Genomic DNA, 15748 nt, shown 5'->3' on the forward strand with positions numbered 1-15748 from the left:
ATAATCCAAGTTCTCCCTTAAATGTAATTCTCCAGAAAGTCATGATTCTCAAAAATCCAATGACCTCAGTCTTCTACCAGTCTGCATCACCATTGATGCTCACCTCCTCCTAACGCTTCTAGATTTCTACCATGAGGCAACTTTCCTTCTCATTAAAATGCAAAGTTCTCAAGGTCTGTCTGCTAATGTGGCAATTTCTGCTCATCAAACAGCTTCATCTCCCAGATTTATCTCAATTTGTATGTAGTCTCTGCTAGAATTCAAATTTGACACCTTAACCCCTTGCTGAATACGTACATATGATCTCATAAGTAAACCAATACATACACTCTCTTCTATACAGATAGAGCAGTTTCCTTGTTTCTGTTAATGATGCCACCACCTTTTTTGCTTTAAAGCTCAGTCCTTGCCCTCTTTAGAGGGAGGGCCCTTTTAAAGAGTGACTTGTCCTCTTTAAAAAGCTTCAAACTAAAATCTTGACAACTCAAAAATCTCTTGGAATTTGATCCATCCTTTCTGTTTCCCACTAAATTCAGACTCTTTCAATTCTTTCTCAAAAGGCTTCCAAACTGGTACAGTGGATGGGAATTTGCCTGCCAATGCAGGGGACAGGGGTGAGGTTCCTGTTCTGAGAGGATTCCACATGCCATGGAGCAACTAGGCCCGTGCACCACAACTACTGAGCCTCTGCGCCTAGAGCAGGTGCTCAGCAACAAGAGAAGCCACCTCAGAAGCTGGAGCACAAGGAAGGGCAGCACCTGCTCCCTCAAACAGAGAAAGCCCACAACATAGCAACAAAGATCCATCACGACCGAAAAGAAACAATTTTTCTAAGTTTAATGCCCTCATTAAAAAAAAAGTCTTCCAAACTTCTGTATCATTGTACACATAAAATTGAAACACGTGCATTCAGTTTGAAGTATTATGCCTTCCAGAGAAATCCAGGCTGACATACACAGCCCTAACCAACATTTCAAATGTACCTTCCACTACACTTCTCACCTCTCTAAACAAATTCTATGCTCTTAAGTGGTTCAGATGGTAAAGAATCCACCTGCAATGCAGGAGACTTGGGTTCAACCCCTTGGTTAGGAACATCCCCCAGAGAAAATGGCAACCCACTCGAGTATTTTTGACTGGAGAAACCCAGGGACAGAGGAGCCTGGAGGGCTACAGTCCATGGGGTTGCAAAGAGTCAGACACGACTGAGCAAATAAGCAAGAGCATCATACCATTTAGCATCTTTCCCTGAACTTGCAATTTTCATACTCTAGGCTACTGTCTTACTTCATTCAACACCAGCTGGATAAATAGGTGGGACAATACAAACTCATTCAATATTTATTAAATACATACTATCTAAGTGCCAGAAACTATGAAAGGAAAAAGAGAGGTGAATATGACAGACTTGATCTGCTGCACCAAAGAAATTTCAAGTCCAGTGGGAGAAAGAATTCCTAAATGCAATTATCTAATGTGATAAATGCTATGCTGCTGCTGCTACTGCTGCTGCTAAGTCGCGTCTGACTCTGTGCGACCCCATAGACGGCAGCTCACCAGGCTCCCCGTCCCTGGGATTCTCCAGGCAAGAACACTGGAATGCGTTGCCATTTCCTTCTCCAATGCATGAAAGTGAAAAGTGAAAGTGAAGTCGCTCAGTCGTGTCCGACTCTTAGCAACCCCATGGACTACAGCCTACCAGGCTCCTACGTCCATGGAATTTTCCAGGCGAGAGTACTGGAGTGGGTTGCCATTGCCTTCTCCGGATACATGCTATAGCCCTACCACAAAGAACGTACCACTTGAATTGGAACAGGAACAGAAATCTGGCATGCAGAAGATGAAGTGAGTATTCCAAATCAGAACTAAAGAGAAAATATTTAGGGAACGACCATCTCTTCAAAACCATCAATTCTCCTTCATGGGTTTTTCGAAAATATACTCAAGATCCTATTCCAACCCAACCTGGCTTTCTTAGCTAAGTCCCTCAGGCAGGACTAATCATTTCTTCTTCTAAGTACTATGTGTATCATCTTTTGGCTCTTTTTATTAACACGTTTAGTCCTAGTAATGTGTACATGTGCACAGGCATAACCCTCTCCTGTTTGGAAGATTCCTTAAGTTAAGGCTAAACAAAAGCCTGGCAGTATTATGCTTCCAGGAGATGCTCAAGAGATTCTTTGCAGCATCTATCATTCCTTTGTACTTAAGAGGATTAAAAAAAATTGTTGAACAAATCTGTGATGCTGAAGACTTCTAAAGGGAATTCCCTGGTGGTCCAGTGATTATGACTTCATGCTTCCACTGCCAAGGGCAGGGGTTTCATCCGTGGTCAAGGAACTAAGATTGTGCATGCCACAAAGCACAGCCAAAAAAAACACACAAAATACTCTTAAGAGAAGGAGCCTACCAAAATACAAAGGTATTTCAACAGTTTCTAAAAGTGCTATGAGGGATATAATGTACATGATCAATTTAAGTTATTAACACTGCTCTATATTATATATGAAAGCTGTTAAGAGAGTAAATCCAAAGAGGTCACATCACAACTTTTTCTTTCTATTCCTATAATTTCTTATCTGTATGACAGGATGGATAGTCAAACACTTATTGTGATAATCATTTCATAATGTATGTTAAGTCAAATCATCTTGCTGTACACAAACTTATATAATGCTATGACAATTGTGCATTAGTTTCTCAGTTGTGTCCGACTCTTTGCAACCCCATGGACTGTAACTGGCCAGGCTTCTCTGTCCATGGAATTCTCCAGGCAAGAATACTGGAGTGGGTAGCCATTCCCTTCTTCAGGGGATCTTCCCCAACCAAGAGATCAAACCTGGGTCTCCTAAATTGCAGGCATATTATTTACCATCTGATGCAATGTGGGAATGATAGTGAAAAAATAATTAAGTCATTAATCATGTAATTTCAAAACATTTTGAAAGCCAATATTTTACACTCTAGTTTTTTTTTTTTTCTTTTAGCTGCCCCAGCCCTTAGTTGCAACCCTGGTAGCTCAGCTGGTAAAGAATCCTCCTGCAATGCAGGAGACCCTGGTTCGATCCCTGGGTCAAGAAGTTTCCCTGCAGAAGAGATACGCTACCCACTCAAGTATTTTTCAGCTTCCCTGGTGACTCAGACGGTAGTAAAGAATTCGCCTGTAATGGAGGAGACCAGGATTCGATCCCTGGGTTGGGAAGATCTCCTGGAGGAGGGCATGGCAAACCACTCCAGTATTCTTGCCTGGAGAATCCCCATTGACAGAGGTGCCTGGTGGGTTAAGCCCATGTGCCACAACTATTGAGTCTGTGCTCTAGAACCCACACTCAGCAACAAGAGAACGTACCACAATGAGCAGCCCCCACTTGCTCCATCTAGAGAAAAGCGCAAGACCCAGCAAAGCCAATAAATATTTTTTAAATTGGAAGTTAAAACCATAATGACATAGCACTAAATACCTTTAATAACGCTTACATCAAAATCTAAAAATACTGAGTGCTTGCAAGGATGGGAAAAGTTGGTAGGAATTGAAAAAAGGTACAGTCACTTTGGAAAACAGTATGGCAGTTTCTCATAAAAGTAAACATACGTGTCTCATATTACCCAGCAATTCCATTCCTAGATATTTATGCAAAAGAAATTAAGCATATGTCTACACAGAGAACTATATGTTGTTTGCAGCAGCTTTATTAACACTCAAAACCTGAAAACAACTAAATGATCATTAGCCAGGTGAATGAACAAACTGTGGTAAATCCAAATAATCAAATACTACTTGGCAATAAAAATAATTTACTGATGGAGAAGGAAATGGCAACCCACTCCAGTATTCTTGCCTGGAAAAGTCCATGGACAGAGGAGCCTGGCAGGCTGCAGTCCATGGGGTTACATGACTGAGCATGTGTGCATGAGGGTGGAGGGTCACGGGTTGGTAGCAATAAACTGGTAGAACTAAAAAAATAATAATAATAATAATTTACTGATAATATGCAAGTAGCACTAGTGGTAAAGATCCACCTGCCAGTGCAGGAGACCTAAGAGACATGGGTTCCATCCCCGGGTTGGCAGCCCATTCTTCTTGCGTGGAAAATCTTATGGACAGAGGAGCCTGGCGGGCTACACTGCATTTATAGGGTCCTAAAGAGTCAGACACAACTAAAGCGACTTAGCACGCAAAATGCAACAACATAAACGAGTTTCCAAAGTATTACTAAAAGATAAAGTTAATGCTCCCCTTCATGTATCACTGCCTTCTCCTGGTGAAGGGGCCTGCCTAACTCAATGAAGCTATAAGCCATGCCCTGTCGGGCCACCCAAGGAGGACAGGTCATAGTAAAGAATTCTGACAAAACATGGTCCACTGGAGGAGGCAATGGAAACCCACTGCAGATTTCTTGCCATGAGAAACCCATGAAGAGTATGAAAAAGCAAAAAGGTATGACACCAGAAGATGCCTCCAGGTCAGAAAGCATTTGATATGCTACTGGGGAAGAAAGAAAGAAAGAAAGAAAGAAAGTTGAAGTCACTCTTGTCGTGTCTGACTCTTTGCGGCCCCGTGGACTGTAGCCCGCCAGGCTCCTCTGTCCATGGGATTCTCCAGGCAAGAATACTGGAGTGGGTTGTCATTTCTTCTCCAGGGGATATTCCCAAACCAGGGATCGAACCTTGCCTGCACTGCAGGCAGATGCTTTATCCTCTGAGCCACCAGGGAAGCCCTACTGGGGAAGAAGGAAGGGCAATTACTAACACCTCCAGAAAGAATAAAGCTGCTGGGCCAAAGCAGAAATGATGCTCAGCTGTGGATGTGTCTCATGGTGAAGGTAAAAAACAATACTGGATAGGAACTTGCAATATTCAGTTCAGTTCAGTCACTCAGTCGTGTCCGACTCTTTGCAATCCCATGGACTGCAGTACGCCAGGCTTCCCTGTCCATCACCAACTCCCGGAGCATACTCAAACTCATGTCCATCACATCGATGATGCCATCCAACCAGCTCATCCTCTATTGTCCCCTTTCCCTCCCACCTTCAATCTTTCCCAGCATCAGGGTCTTTTCAAATAAGTCAGTTCTTCACATCAGGTGGCCAAAGTATTGGAGTTTCAGCTTCAACATCAGTCCCTCCAATGAATATTCAGGACTGATTTCCTTAAGGATGGACTGGTTGGATCTCCTTGCAGTCCAAGGGACTCTCAAGAGTCTTCTCCAACACCACAGTTCAAAAGCATCAATTCTTGCCAGCACCCAGCTTTCATTACAGTCCAACTCTCACATTCATACATGACTATTGGAAAAACCATAGCTTTGACTAGGCAGATTTTTGTTGGTAAAGTAATGTCCCTTTTTTAATGAGACATTATTAAAACTTTTTAGTATACTATCTAGGTTGGTCATAACTTTTCTTCCAAGGAGCAAGCATCTTTTAATTTCATGGCTGCAGTCACCATCTGCAGTGATTTTGGAGCCCAAATAGATAAAGTCTCTCACTGTTTCCACTGTTTTCCCATCTATTTGCCATGAAGTGATGGGACCAGATGCCATGATCTTAGTTTTCTGAGATCTTAGTTTTCTGAATATTGAGTTTTAAGCCAATTTTTTCACTATCCTCTTTCACTTTCATCAAGAGGCTCTTTAGTTCTTCACTTTCTCCATAAGTGTGGCGTCATCTGTGTATTCAAGGTTATTGATATTTCTCCCAGCAATCTTGATTCCAGCTTGTGCTTCTTCCAGTTCAGCATTTCTCAATATGTACACTGCACATAAGTTAAATAAGCAAGGTGACAATATACAGCCTTGATGTACTCCTCTCCCGATTTGGAACCAGTTTGCTGTTCCATGTCCAGTTCTAACTACTGCTTCTTGACCTGCATACAGATTTCCCAGGGGGCAGATCAGTTGGTTTGGTATTCCCATCTCTTTCAGAATTTTCCACAGTTTGTTGTGATCCACACAGTCAAAGGCTTTGGCATAGTCAATAAAGCAAAAGAAGATGTTTTTCTGGAACTCTCTCGCTTTTTCGATGATCCAGTTGATGTTGGCAATTTGATCTCTGGTTCCTCTGCCTTTCTAAATCCAGCTTGAACATCAAATTCACAGTTCATGTACTGATAAAGCCTAGCTTGGAGAATTTTGAGCATTATTATTGCATAGGAACCTGGAATGTTAGGTCCACAAATCAAGGTAAATTGGATGTGGTCAAGCAGAAGTGGACAAGAGTGAATATCAACATCTCAGGAATCAGTGAACTAAAAAGGACAGGAATGCCTGCATTTAATTCAGATGAACATTTTATATACTACTGTGGGAAAGAACCCCTTAGAACAAAAGGAGTAGCCCTCACGGTCAACAAGTCTGAAATGCAGTACTTGGGCGCAACATCAAAAACAACAGAATGATCTTGGTTCATTTTCAAAGTAACCATTCAATATCACAGTAATCCAAGTCTATGCTCCAAACACGGATGCCAAAAAAGCTGAAGTTGACCAGTTCTATGAAGATCTACAACACCTTCTAGAACCCCCCAAAAAGATGTTCTTTTCATCATATAGGACTGGAATGCAAAAGTAAGATGTCAAGGAGGTACAGGAATAACAGGTAAATTTGGCCTTGGAGTGCAAAATGAAGCACAGCAAAGGATAACAGAGTTTTGTCCAGTGAACACACTAGTCATAGCAAACACTGTTTCCAACAATACAAGAGAAGACTCTACACATGAACATCACCAGATGGTCAATACTGAAATCAGACTGATTATGTTCTTTGCAGCTGAAGATGGAGAAGCTCTGTACAGTCAGTAAAAACAAGACCTGGAGCAAACTGAGGCTCACTCAGATCACAAGCCCCTTATTCCAAAATTCAGACATAAATTGAAGAAAGTAGGGAAAACCACCAGGCATTCAGGTAGGACCTAAATCAAATCTCTTATAAAAATACAGCAGAGGTGACAAGTAGATTCAAGGGATTAGATCTGGTAGACAGAGTGCCTGAAGATAAGGGTGGAGGTTCATGACACTGTACAGGAGGCAGTGGCCAAAACCATCCTAAAGAAAAAGAAATGCAAGAAGGCAAAGTGGTTGTCTGAGGAGGCTTTACAAATAGCTGAGGAAAGAAGAGAAGGGAAAGACAAGGGAGAAAGGGAAAGATACACCCAACTGAATACAGAGTTCCAAAGAACAGCAAGGAGAGATAAGAAGGCCTTCTTATGTGAACAATGCATAGAAATAGAGCAAAACAACAGAATGGAAAAGAAGCAAGACTTCTTTCAGTATGGGAAGTATGTGAACTGAGAATTTCCAGATGTACAAATTGGATTTAGAAAAGGCAGAAGAACCAGAGATCAAATTGCCAACATCTGTCAGATCATAGAAAAAGCAAGAGAATTCCAAAAAAATATCTGCTTCTGCTTCATTGACTAAGCTAAAGCCTTTGACTGTGTGGATCACAGCAGACCGTGGAAAATTCAAGAAACAAGAATATCAGACCACCTATCTGCCTCCTGAGAAACCTATATGCAGATCAAGAACAAGAGGTAGAACCGGACATGGAACAACGGACTGGTTCAAAACTGAGTACATCAAGGCTGTATGTATGTTGTCACCCTGCTTTTTTAACTTCCATGAAGAGTACATCATATGAAATGCCCTTGTCAATCAAGATTGCTGGGAGAAATATAAACAACCTCAGATATGCTGATGATACCACTCTAATGGTAGAAAGCGAAGAGGAACTAAAGAGCCTCTTGATGAAGGTAAAAGAGGAGAGTGAAAAAACTGGCTTAAAACTCAATGTTCAAAAAACGAAGATCATGGCATCCAGTCCCATCACTTCATTCTGAACAGACGGGGGAAACAATGGAAACAGTGACAGACTTTATTTTCTTGGGCTCCAAAATCACTGCAGACGGTAACTACAGCCATGAAATTAAAAGATGCTTGCTCCTTGGAAGACAGGCTATGACAAGCCTAGAGAGTGTATTAAAAAGCACAGATATTACTTTGCCAACAAAGTTCCGTATCGTCAAAGCTATGGTTTTTCCAGTAGTCATGTATGAATGTGAGAGCTGGACAGTAAAAAAGACTGAGTGCCGAAGAATTGATGCTTTTGAACTTTTGTGCTGGAGAGGACTCTTGAGAGTCCCTTGGACTGCAAGGAGATCAAACCAGTCCATCCTAAAGGAAATCAACCCTCAATATTCATTGGAAGGACTGATGCTGAAGCTGAAGCTCCAGTACTTTGGCCACCTGATGTGAAGAGCTGACTCACTGGAAAAGACCCTGATGCTGGCAAAGACTGAAGGCAGGAGGAGAAGGGGACGACAGAGGACAAGATGGTTGGATCACATCACCAACTCAATGGACATAGATTGAGCAAACTCTGGGAAACAGTGAAGGACAGGGAAGCCTGGTGTGTAGTCCATGGAGTCACAAAGAGTTGGACACAACTGAGCCACTGAATAACAACAAGAGCTCTCTCCAGGAAAATCAGATACCAAGGGAACATTTCATGAAAGAATGTGCACGATAAAGGACAGAAATGATAACGACCCAACAGAACCAGAAGAGATTAAAAAGAGGTGGCAAGAATACACAGAAGAACTATACAAAAAGGTCTTAATGGCTCTGATAACCATGATGGTGTGATCACCCACCTAGAGCCAGACATCCTGGGGTGTAAGTCAAGTGGGTCTGAGGAAGCATCACTACGAACAAAGCTAGTGGAAGTGATAGAATTCCAGTTGAGCTATTTCAAATCCTAAAAGATGATGCTGTTAAAGTGCTGCACTCAATGTGTCAGCAAATTTGGAAAACTCAGCAGTGGCCACAGGACTGGAAAAAAATCAGTTTTTTTTCCAATCCCAAAGAAAGGCAATGCCAAAGATGTTCAAACTACAAGATAATTGCACTCATTTCACATGCTAGCAACATAATGCTCAAAATCCTTCAAGCTAGGCTTCAACAGTATGTGAAATGAGAACTTACAGATGTACAAGCTAGATTTAGAAAAGGCAGAGAGGAACCAGAAATCAGATTGCCACCACTTTGTTGGATCACAGAAAGAAGCAAGAGAATTCCAGAAAAACATCCCCTTCTGCTTCATAGACTACGAGAAAGCCTTTGTGTGGATCATAGCAAACCGTGGAAAATTCTTTCAGAAATAGGAGCACCAAATCACCTTACCAGTTTCCTGAGGAACCTGTACGCAGGTCAAGAAGTAAATTATTAACAGAACTGGACATGGAACAACAGACTGGTTCAAAATTGGGAAAGGAACACAAAACTGTATACTGTCACTCTGCTTATTTAATTTATATGCAGAGGACATAATGTGATATACTGGGATGAATGAATCACAAGCTGGAATCAAGACTGCTGGGAGAAACAGTAAATTCTAGAATGCTACAAATCCCATCTTCGGGGCGGGGGGGAGGCGGGGGGGAAGGGATAATACAAAAAGAAGTATACAAGATAAAACGTGTTGTGGATCTAGGGGAAAAAAAAACTTCATATCAATTCATACCACCACTGGTAAACTATTTATTGAGTATTAAAAAGAGTATAATTAATTTTGTAATTTTAAAACACTTTAAAATTTTCACTTGTTTTTTGATAACCATAACAGATACATGTTATTGGTTCGAAAACATGGCTCTAAAATAAAGATCGAAAGTGTGAAAATTAATTTAGCACTACTAGCAGAGCAAAAATAATCTGACATTATGCTTACATTAGTGACAATTTATTGTTAAAATCTTGAGTGTGCTTAAATATTACCAACTAATTGAAGATAAAGTTGAGCAGGTGGAGTAGGGGAACAGACTAGTAAAGTTCTACCATGCTGGAATTTAAAATGAGCAGCTACACAGAGAAACAAAAATAAAGAAACTTACTGCCTAGATACAAAGGTACAGTGGAATTTTGTTTCCAAGAGGTAATTTTAAAAATATCTGGTATACTTACCTGATACAGTACTGTTTTTTTTCTGATAGTCTAATGGCAACCCACTCCAGTACTCTTGCCTGGAAAATCCCATGGATGGAGGAGCCTGGTAGGCTGCAGTCCATGGGGTAGCGGAGAGTAGGACACGACTGAGCAACTTCACTTTCACTTTTCACTTTCATGCATTGGAGAAGGAAATGGCAACCCACTCCAGTGTTCTTGCCTGGAGAATCCCAGGGATGGGGGAGCCTGGTGGCCTGGTGTCTGTGGGGTTGCACAGAGTCGGACACGACTGAAGTGATTTAGCAGCGGCAATGTTAAATTAATGGTCTTGAAACCAAAAATGTAATAATATACTGAACCCCAACTGTGGAACATCAGTTCATATGCAGTCATTAAAATATTGTCAAAGGCTAAAACCATAAGGGGAAAAAATGAAATACAAAATTTGCAACTGAAGTATGATTTCACTAACATGAAGGGCAATGTATGCACTTGGACAGGAAAATGAAATTAATTCTTTAGATCTACTACTGCAAAATAATGATCAGTGTAGAATACAATACAAAAGATAAGGTTATCCAAGTGAAATACTTTTGTGTTCCTTTAACCCTTTTTAATCTTAGGGATCTCTGAAATGGCACCTCCGTTCTCTACTCAGTAATAAAATGGCTCTATCTACACATGATCATAAAATCTAGCTATACTAAACTGCTAAACACCTAGCTGCACCTCAACCATATATAAGTATCAAAGTGAGTGAGTGTTAGCTGCTTAGTCGTGCCCAACACTTTGCAACCCCATGGACTGTGGCCCACCAGGCTCCTCCTTGTCTGGGTATTCTCCAGGCAAGAATACTGGAGTGGGTTGCCATTCCCTTCTCCAGGGGATCTTCCCAACCCAGGGCCCAAACCAGGGCCCTCCATATTGCAGGCAGATTCTTTTATGACTAAGTCACCTGGGAAGCCCCTTAAGCATCAAAATGCAGAATTGAAAATTCACTCTTCAAAGACCCTGGAATATTCTGACCACCATCTACAAGGAGTGATGAGAACTGCAGTATCTTTAACTCTAACAGTTGGGGATGGGGAATTTCAGTTATTGCAACTAATTACATGAAATTCCATCACAATTTAATACTTAGAAGAAAAAAGTCCAAAATAAAAACTGCTAAAAAGTTGAGACCCCATGTTGTCTTGTTTTTTAAAAAAGAAGCCAAAAGAAAATGACATTTTGGAAAACAGAAAAAATTCTACAAAAATAATTTTTCAGTATTGTGAAGTTAGAAGTAGTACTCTATCTTGCTTTCTATTAAAAAAAAAAGTAAGATCCTATAAAGAGGATGCAGTTTTCTTATCAAAAACTATGTTACCAAAGGCTATGTCTATGCTAGGACAGAACTTATCTCTACTACTGAATAAATATCCCACCCTTTCCTCTCTAGAGCCCCTCACTCCTGGCTGGCTCACACTAGTCAGGCCCAGGTCCATTGTCACTGAAGCAAGGACTGCAATACCCATTCTTAACAGCTAACCCCATATCAAAATTGAAACCTTTGGAACTACCAAAGGGTCTCTATTTAAAATGACTTTACCAATCAAAACAGCAATGCTTATCTACTGAAAGCAGCAACCTTCAATTTGTTGTGGCACCATGAAATGAAAGCATCACAAACAAGATCTAAGCACCAGTCACAGAAATAAGAGATAGTTGTGGATTAAGCCTTTTCTTTCAGAGGGCCCCAAAGGTAAGGAGGTGAGTTTTTAAATTCAGAAAGTATTAAAAGTGACCAAGCACTGAAGTGGAAAAATGCTGCCCCACAAAAATTAGTGTGTATTTATATTATGCTTTAAGGCAACCTTAAACAAGTAACCTACACATCCCTTTACCTCCTTCAGATAGATAAGATAATAGCTTCATTTACAGAAAAGGAAGCCACAATGTTAAGAGCCTAAGGAAAGTAGTTCAAAGTCCCCCAGTTATGAGAGAGAGCATTTGAAACCTGGTCTCCTCCCTAGGACAGTGATGTTTTCATTATATCTGTTTAAGAACTACCACTTTTGAAGACCATCCCAGGATGCAAGAATGTAAAAAAAAATTAAAGTCCAACTGTTAGTTTATTTGATACTGCAGGAAGAAGTTAAAAGACAAAAGACAGTAACATAAAAGGAAATCCACAACAGTCATCCCAACATACCTACAGTATCAACATACGGTAAAATATCTAGAATTTAAAAGATAAAAATAAGCTGAGGGACAGCCATCAAGAAACTGATTACATTGCTGCTCAAGCCAGTCCAGAGTTCCAGGAGATAGAACTTGTTTGTTCTGTCAGCTTTTAAATGTTTCCCGTGGAAAGAGTCATGTCTGTCAATTAAATTCTACTGAATTTAAGTTCAGGAACAACCCTCTAGTTTGTAATTATCAAAACCAGCCTTGAAAAGGGGTCATTCCTCACCTCCATACCCACTCAGTATAAAATATGTTGGGAAAAGTCTTACTTAAAGCAATCAAGGGAAGAACTTTCAATCCTGATAATGGGCAATTAACAGCAATAATTCTTCAGGACAAGGAAACTGTTAACCTAAAGACACTACTGGTATTTATATATTTTCAGTAACTAACCGATAGGGAGATTTTCTTTTTATTTTTTTATTTTATTTTTTAAACTTTACAAAATTGTGTTAGTTTTGCCAAATATCAAAATGAATCCGCCACAGGTATACATGTGTTCCCCATCCTGAACCCTCCTCCCTCCCCATACCATCCCTCTGGGTCGTCCCAGTGCACTAGCCCCAAGCATCCAGTATCATGCATTGAACCTGGACTGGCAACTCGTTTTATACATGATGTTTTACATGTTTCAATGCCATTCTCCCAAATCTTCCCACCCTCTCCCTCTCCCACAGAGTCCATAAGACTGTTCTATACGGAGATTTTCATTAAGTGAACTGTGGATAATGAAAATAACCTACTACCAACAGTGCCAATACTATTCAAACTCAAGAGCTTTCTGGTAGCAATTCTCCTCACCTACTAACTACTCACTCACTCGACTACCAAATTCAAGACATTTACTTCTCCTTCCATTTTTGGTCCCTATCCACTCCACAAGCATTCTGGTTCTTTCCTCTTGCTGCTGCTGCTGCTGCTAAGTCGCTTCAGTCGGGTCCGACTCTGTGCGACCCCAGAGACGGCAGCCCACCAGGCTCCCCCGTCCCTGGGATTCTCCAGGCAAGAACACTGGAGTGGGTTGCCATTTCCTCTTGCTACTCACTGACAAATATTTCAACCCTGAATATTCAACAACTTGAACTATAATAGCTCCTAAATAGAAAGAAATCCATTTGAGGTCCTTATCCTTCCTTCAATTCCTTGCTAACTTTTCAGAATTAAACAGCCTCAAGAGATGAAATCATAACACATGTTTTCTCTTGGCTAATCCCAAATATTTAACGGGAAAATAATATCACCAAAGAAACAACACATTTCAGTTTAAACGAATCATACCGTCTATTTTCTGAGACCAGGAATTTTGGACATCAAAAGGACCACTGGATACTAACAGGGCCAAATGTTTACTCTGAAACTTTGTTCACATGCCTAAGGCTATATTAACTGCCAAATATGGAGCTAGACAAGGAATTCCCACTTTCTTCCCCTCTAATATAGGAGGCTCCCCAAACTGCAGTTAATGTTTCACGAATCCAGGTACATGCAATGCTAACATTTGAAAGACTAGCACGAGCTGCTAAAGCCAGTATTTCGACACAAGTTATTATCACAACAATCATATGGGGACAAGACGGAATAACTTTGCTATTATTCCAGCTTCGGTGCACGTGTATGGTTTTGTTTTTGTTTGATTTTTCAGACAGCAAAGGCATTGACCCTCCAAAAAAAAAAAAGTTCTGTTAAGAAACTAGGCATACCTTGGAGGAAAAAAAAAATTGATCTATGCGGAAAATTGTAGCTGCAATCTACACTCGCCCCAAAGCGGCACAGGGCCATCTTAAGAAATCTGCCTTTAGAGATGCAGGTAAAATTCGATCAGATTCAACTAACAAAATTAACACAACCTAGGGACGCTATGTTCCTCCCCTTGACTATCCTTCCCACTCTCCCCAAGAAAGAGATGGGAAAAAATAAATAAACCCCCTCCCCAGAGCAAACATCTCTTCTATTCCTGAGTCAGTAAGAGATCGCCTGCATAAAAGGGCACGGAGAAGGAACACGTTATATATAGCCCGGGTTTCAGAACTCGTCTGGGATAAAACCGAGGCGGGTCAGAGACCGCGGAACACCAGGTACTGGGTAAGCAAAGCGGCGGCTGCTTCAGACCCGGATTCTGTTTCCGTGCAGAGAAATGGTGCCCGGAGGCCGCTACTTTCGCATCTGCGTCGCTTCTGCCTCCGCCGACACAGCCTCTTTTCCCCTCCCCCACGGGCGGGGCGGCAGCGGCGGCCTCCCCGTTCCCGGGGAACCGGGAGTAAGAGCCACAAGAGTCGGGGACGAGTGGGGGGCTGCGCACCTGAAAACACACTCTCCGGCAAGCCCACTCCCCTACGTCCCGTCCGAAGCCTCTATCAGCGCGCCTTTGGGAGCCGCTGCGTCCCCTTACCCAGCTCGCCATCTCATCCCCAACCAACACCGGCCCCACCTGTGCCCTCGGAGCCCTCTGTCCGCACGACGCGCGCCGGTCACCTCCCTGCCCACGCGGCCTCCCACCCCTCACCTGAGAGGAAAGGCTCGGCTTCTCTCACGCACACACCAGCAGCGTAGGCAGCCGGCAAGAACAATGTCTCTCTCGGCCTCAACACCTCCGACACCGGGGCTCACGTAAAGAACGGTTGCCGCGGGCCGCTGCGCGCGACGGGAATGTCCCCTTCCGACCACCACACCGACCGTCCTTCCCGGCCCCCGTACACACCTCCAACCAACAGCGGCGGCGGGTACGTCGCGCGGAGGTCAGCGGGAGAGTCGCCGAGGACCGGCTGCAGCAGGTTCTTCTCACTCGCCGCCCCCTCCCTCTGACAAATCTCAAGCCTAGGAAGCCGGAGAGCCGAGAGCAGGTTCCGCTCACAACCACCTCTTCCCGGGCGCCAGGCGCTGCGGCGAGCGACAAGGAACACGGACGTCCCGCCCCCTTTGCCGCCGCCCCCTCTTATTGTTTTACCCCTGCCGAAAGGGCTGGGGAACCCCCCAGCACGGCTTCAGCCAATCAAGCATCTCCTCCGCGAGCTGGACCCAACCTTCTCGCGTCCCTCTGCGGAGCACGCGCAGAACGCCGCCGCGCTCACGTACTCTCGCTCCCGGAAAGCCGGGGAACCGGAACCGGCCTGAAGCCGGGGCGAGAGTCCGCTGATTTGACGTCACAAGGAGGCTGCCTTTCTCCGGCCCAAGGCTCGGGCCTCGTCGCCCTTCGAAATCGCGGCGTAACAGGAGCCGGGTGGCTGCAGCGCTGTGCTTTTTGCGCTGTGCCCCTTTGGGGACTGATTTTTCTGGTCCTTTTATATTATTAATGTTAAGGGGGAGAAAATGTAGTGATTCTTCTTTCTGAACTAGGTATCTGCAGGTTGCTGCTCTAGACGAGCATATAATGCAGTCAGTGGCTTTAGCTGCTTGCACCGTAAACTCAGCCTAGGAAATGGAGGTTTTTAAGCTCCACGGAGAAGGGCACATCCGTTCAAACAGGTTTAACGCAACATACATTATAGGGCCTACTGCATTCTAGGTACTGGGATGTAGAAAAAAATACGACGTGGCCTCCACGGAGAGGGGGGGCATTCTATTTCTTTGTGTGCCTGTTCAG

General features: G+C 42.9%; 1 protein-coding gene across 4 annotated transcripts in view; it reads right to left on the reverse strand.

The window, feature by feature from the left end:
* G3BP2 (G3BP stress granule assembly factor 2) overlaps positions 1 to 15748 on the reverse strand; it is a 92850-nt gene that overhangs the window by 22194 nt on the left and 54908 nt on the right. For 2 of the 4 annotated variants that reach the window (XM_061420499.1, XM_061420496.1), the window contains exon 1: positions 14867 to 14950. The exons of 1 other annotated variant lie outside the window; for it this stretch is intronic. The gene's annotated coding sequence lies outside the window, so the exon portion shown is untranslated. Of the gene's footprint in view, positions 1 to 14671; positions 14778 to 14866; positions 14951 to 15748 lie in introns of those variants that run through there. One more of the 4 variants, XM_061420500.1, reaches the window with a different exon arrangement.

This window comes from Bos javanicus, chromosome 6 (genome assembly GCF_032452875.1).
Source record: "Bos javanicus breed banteng chromosome 6, ARS-OSU_banteng_1.0, whole genome shotgun sequence".
In the NCBI taxonomy this organism is placed as follows: domain Eukaryota; kingdom Metazoa; phylum Chordata; class Mammalia; order Artiodactyla; family Bovidae; genus Bos; species Bos javanicus.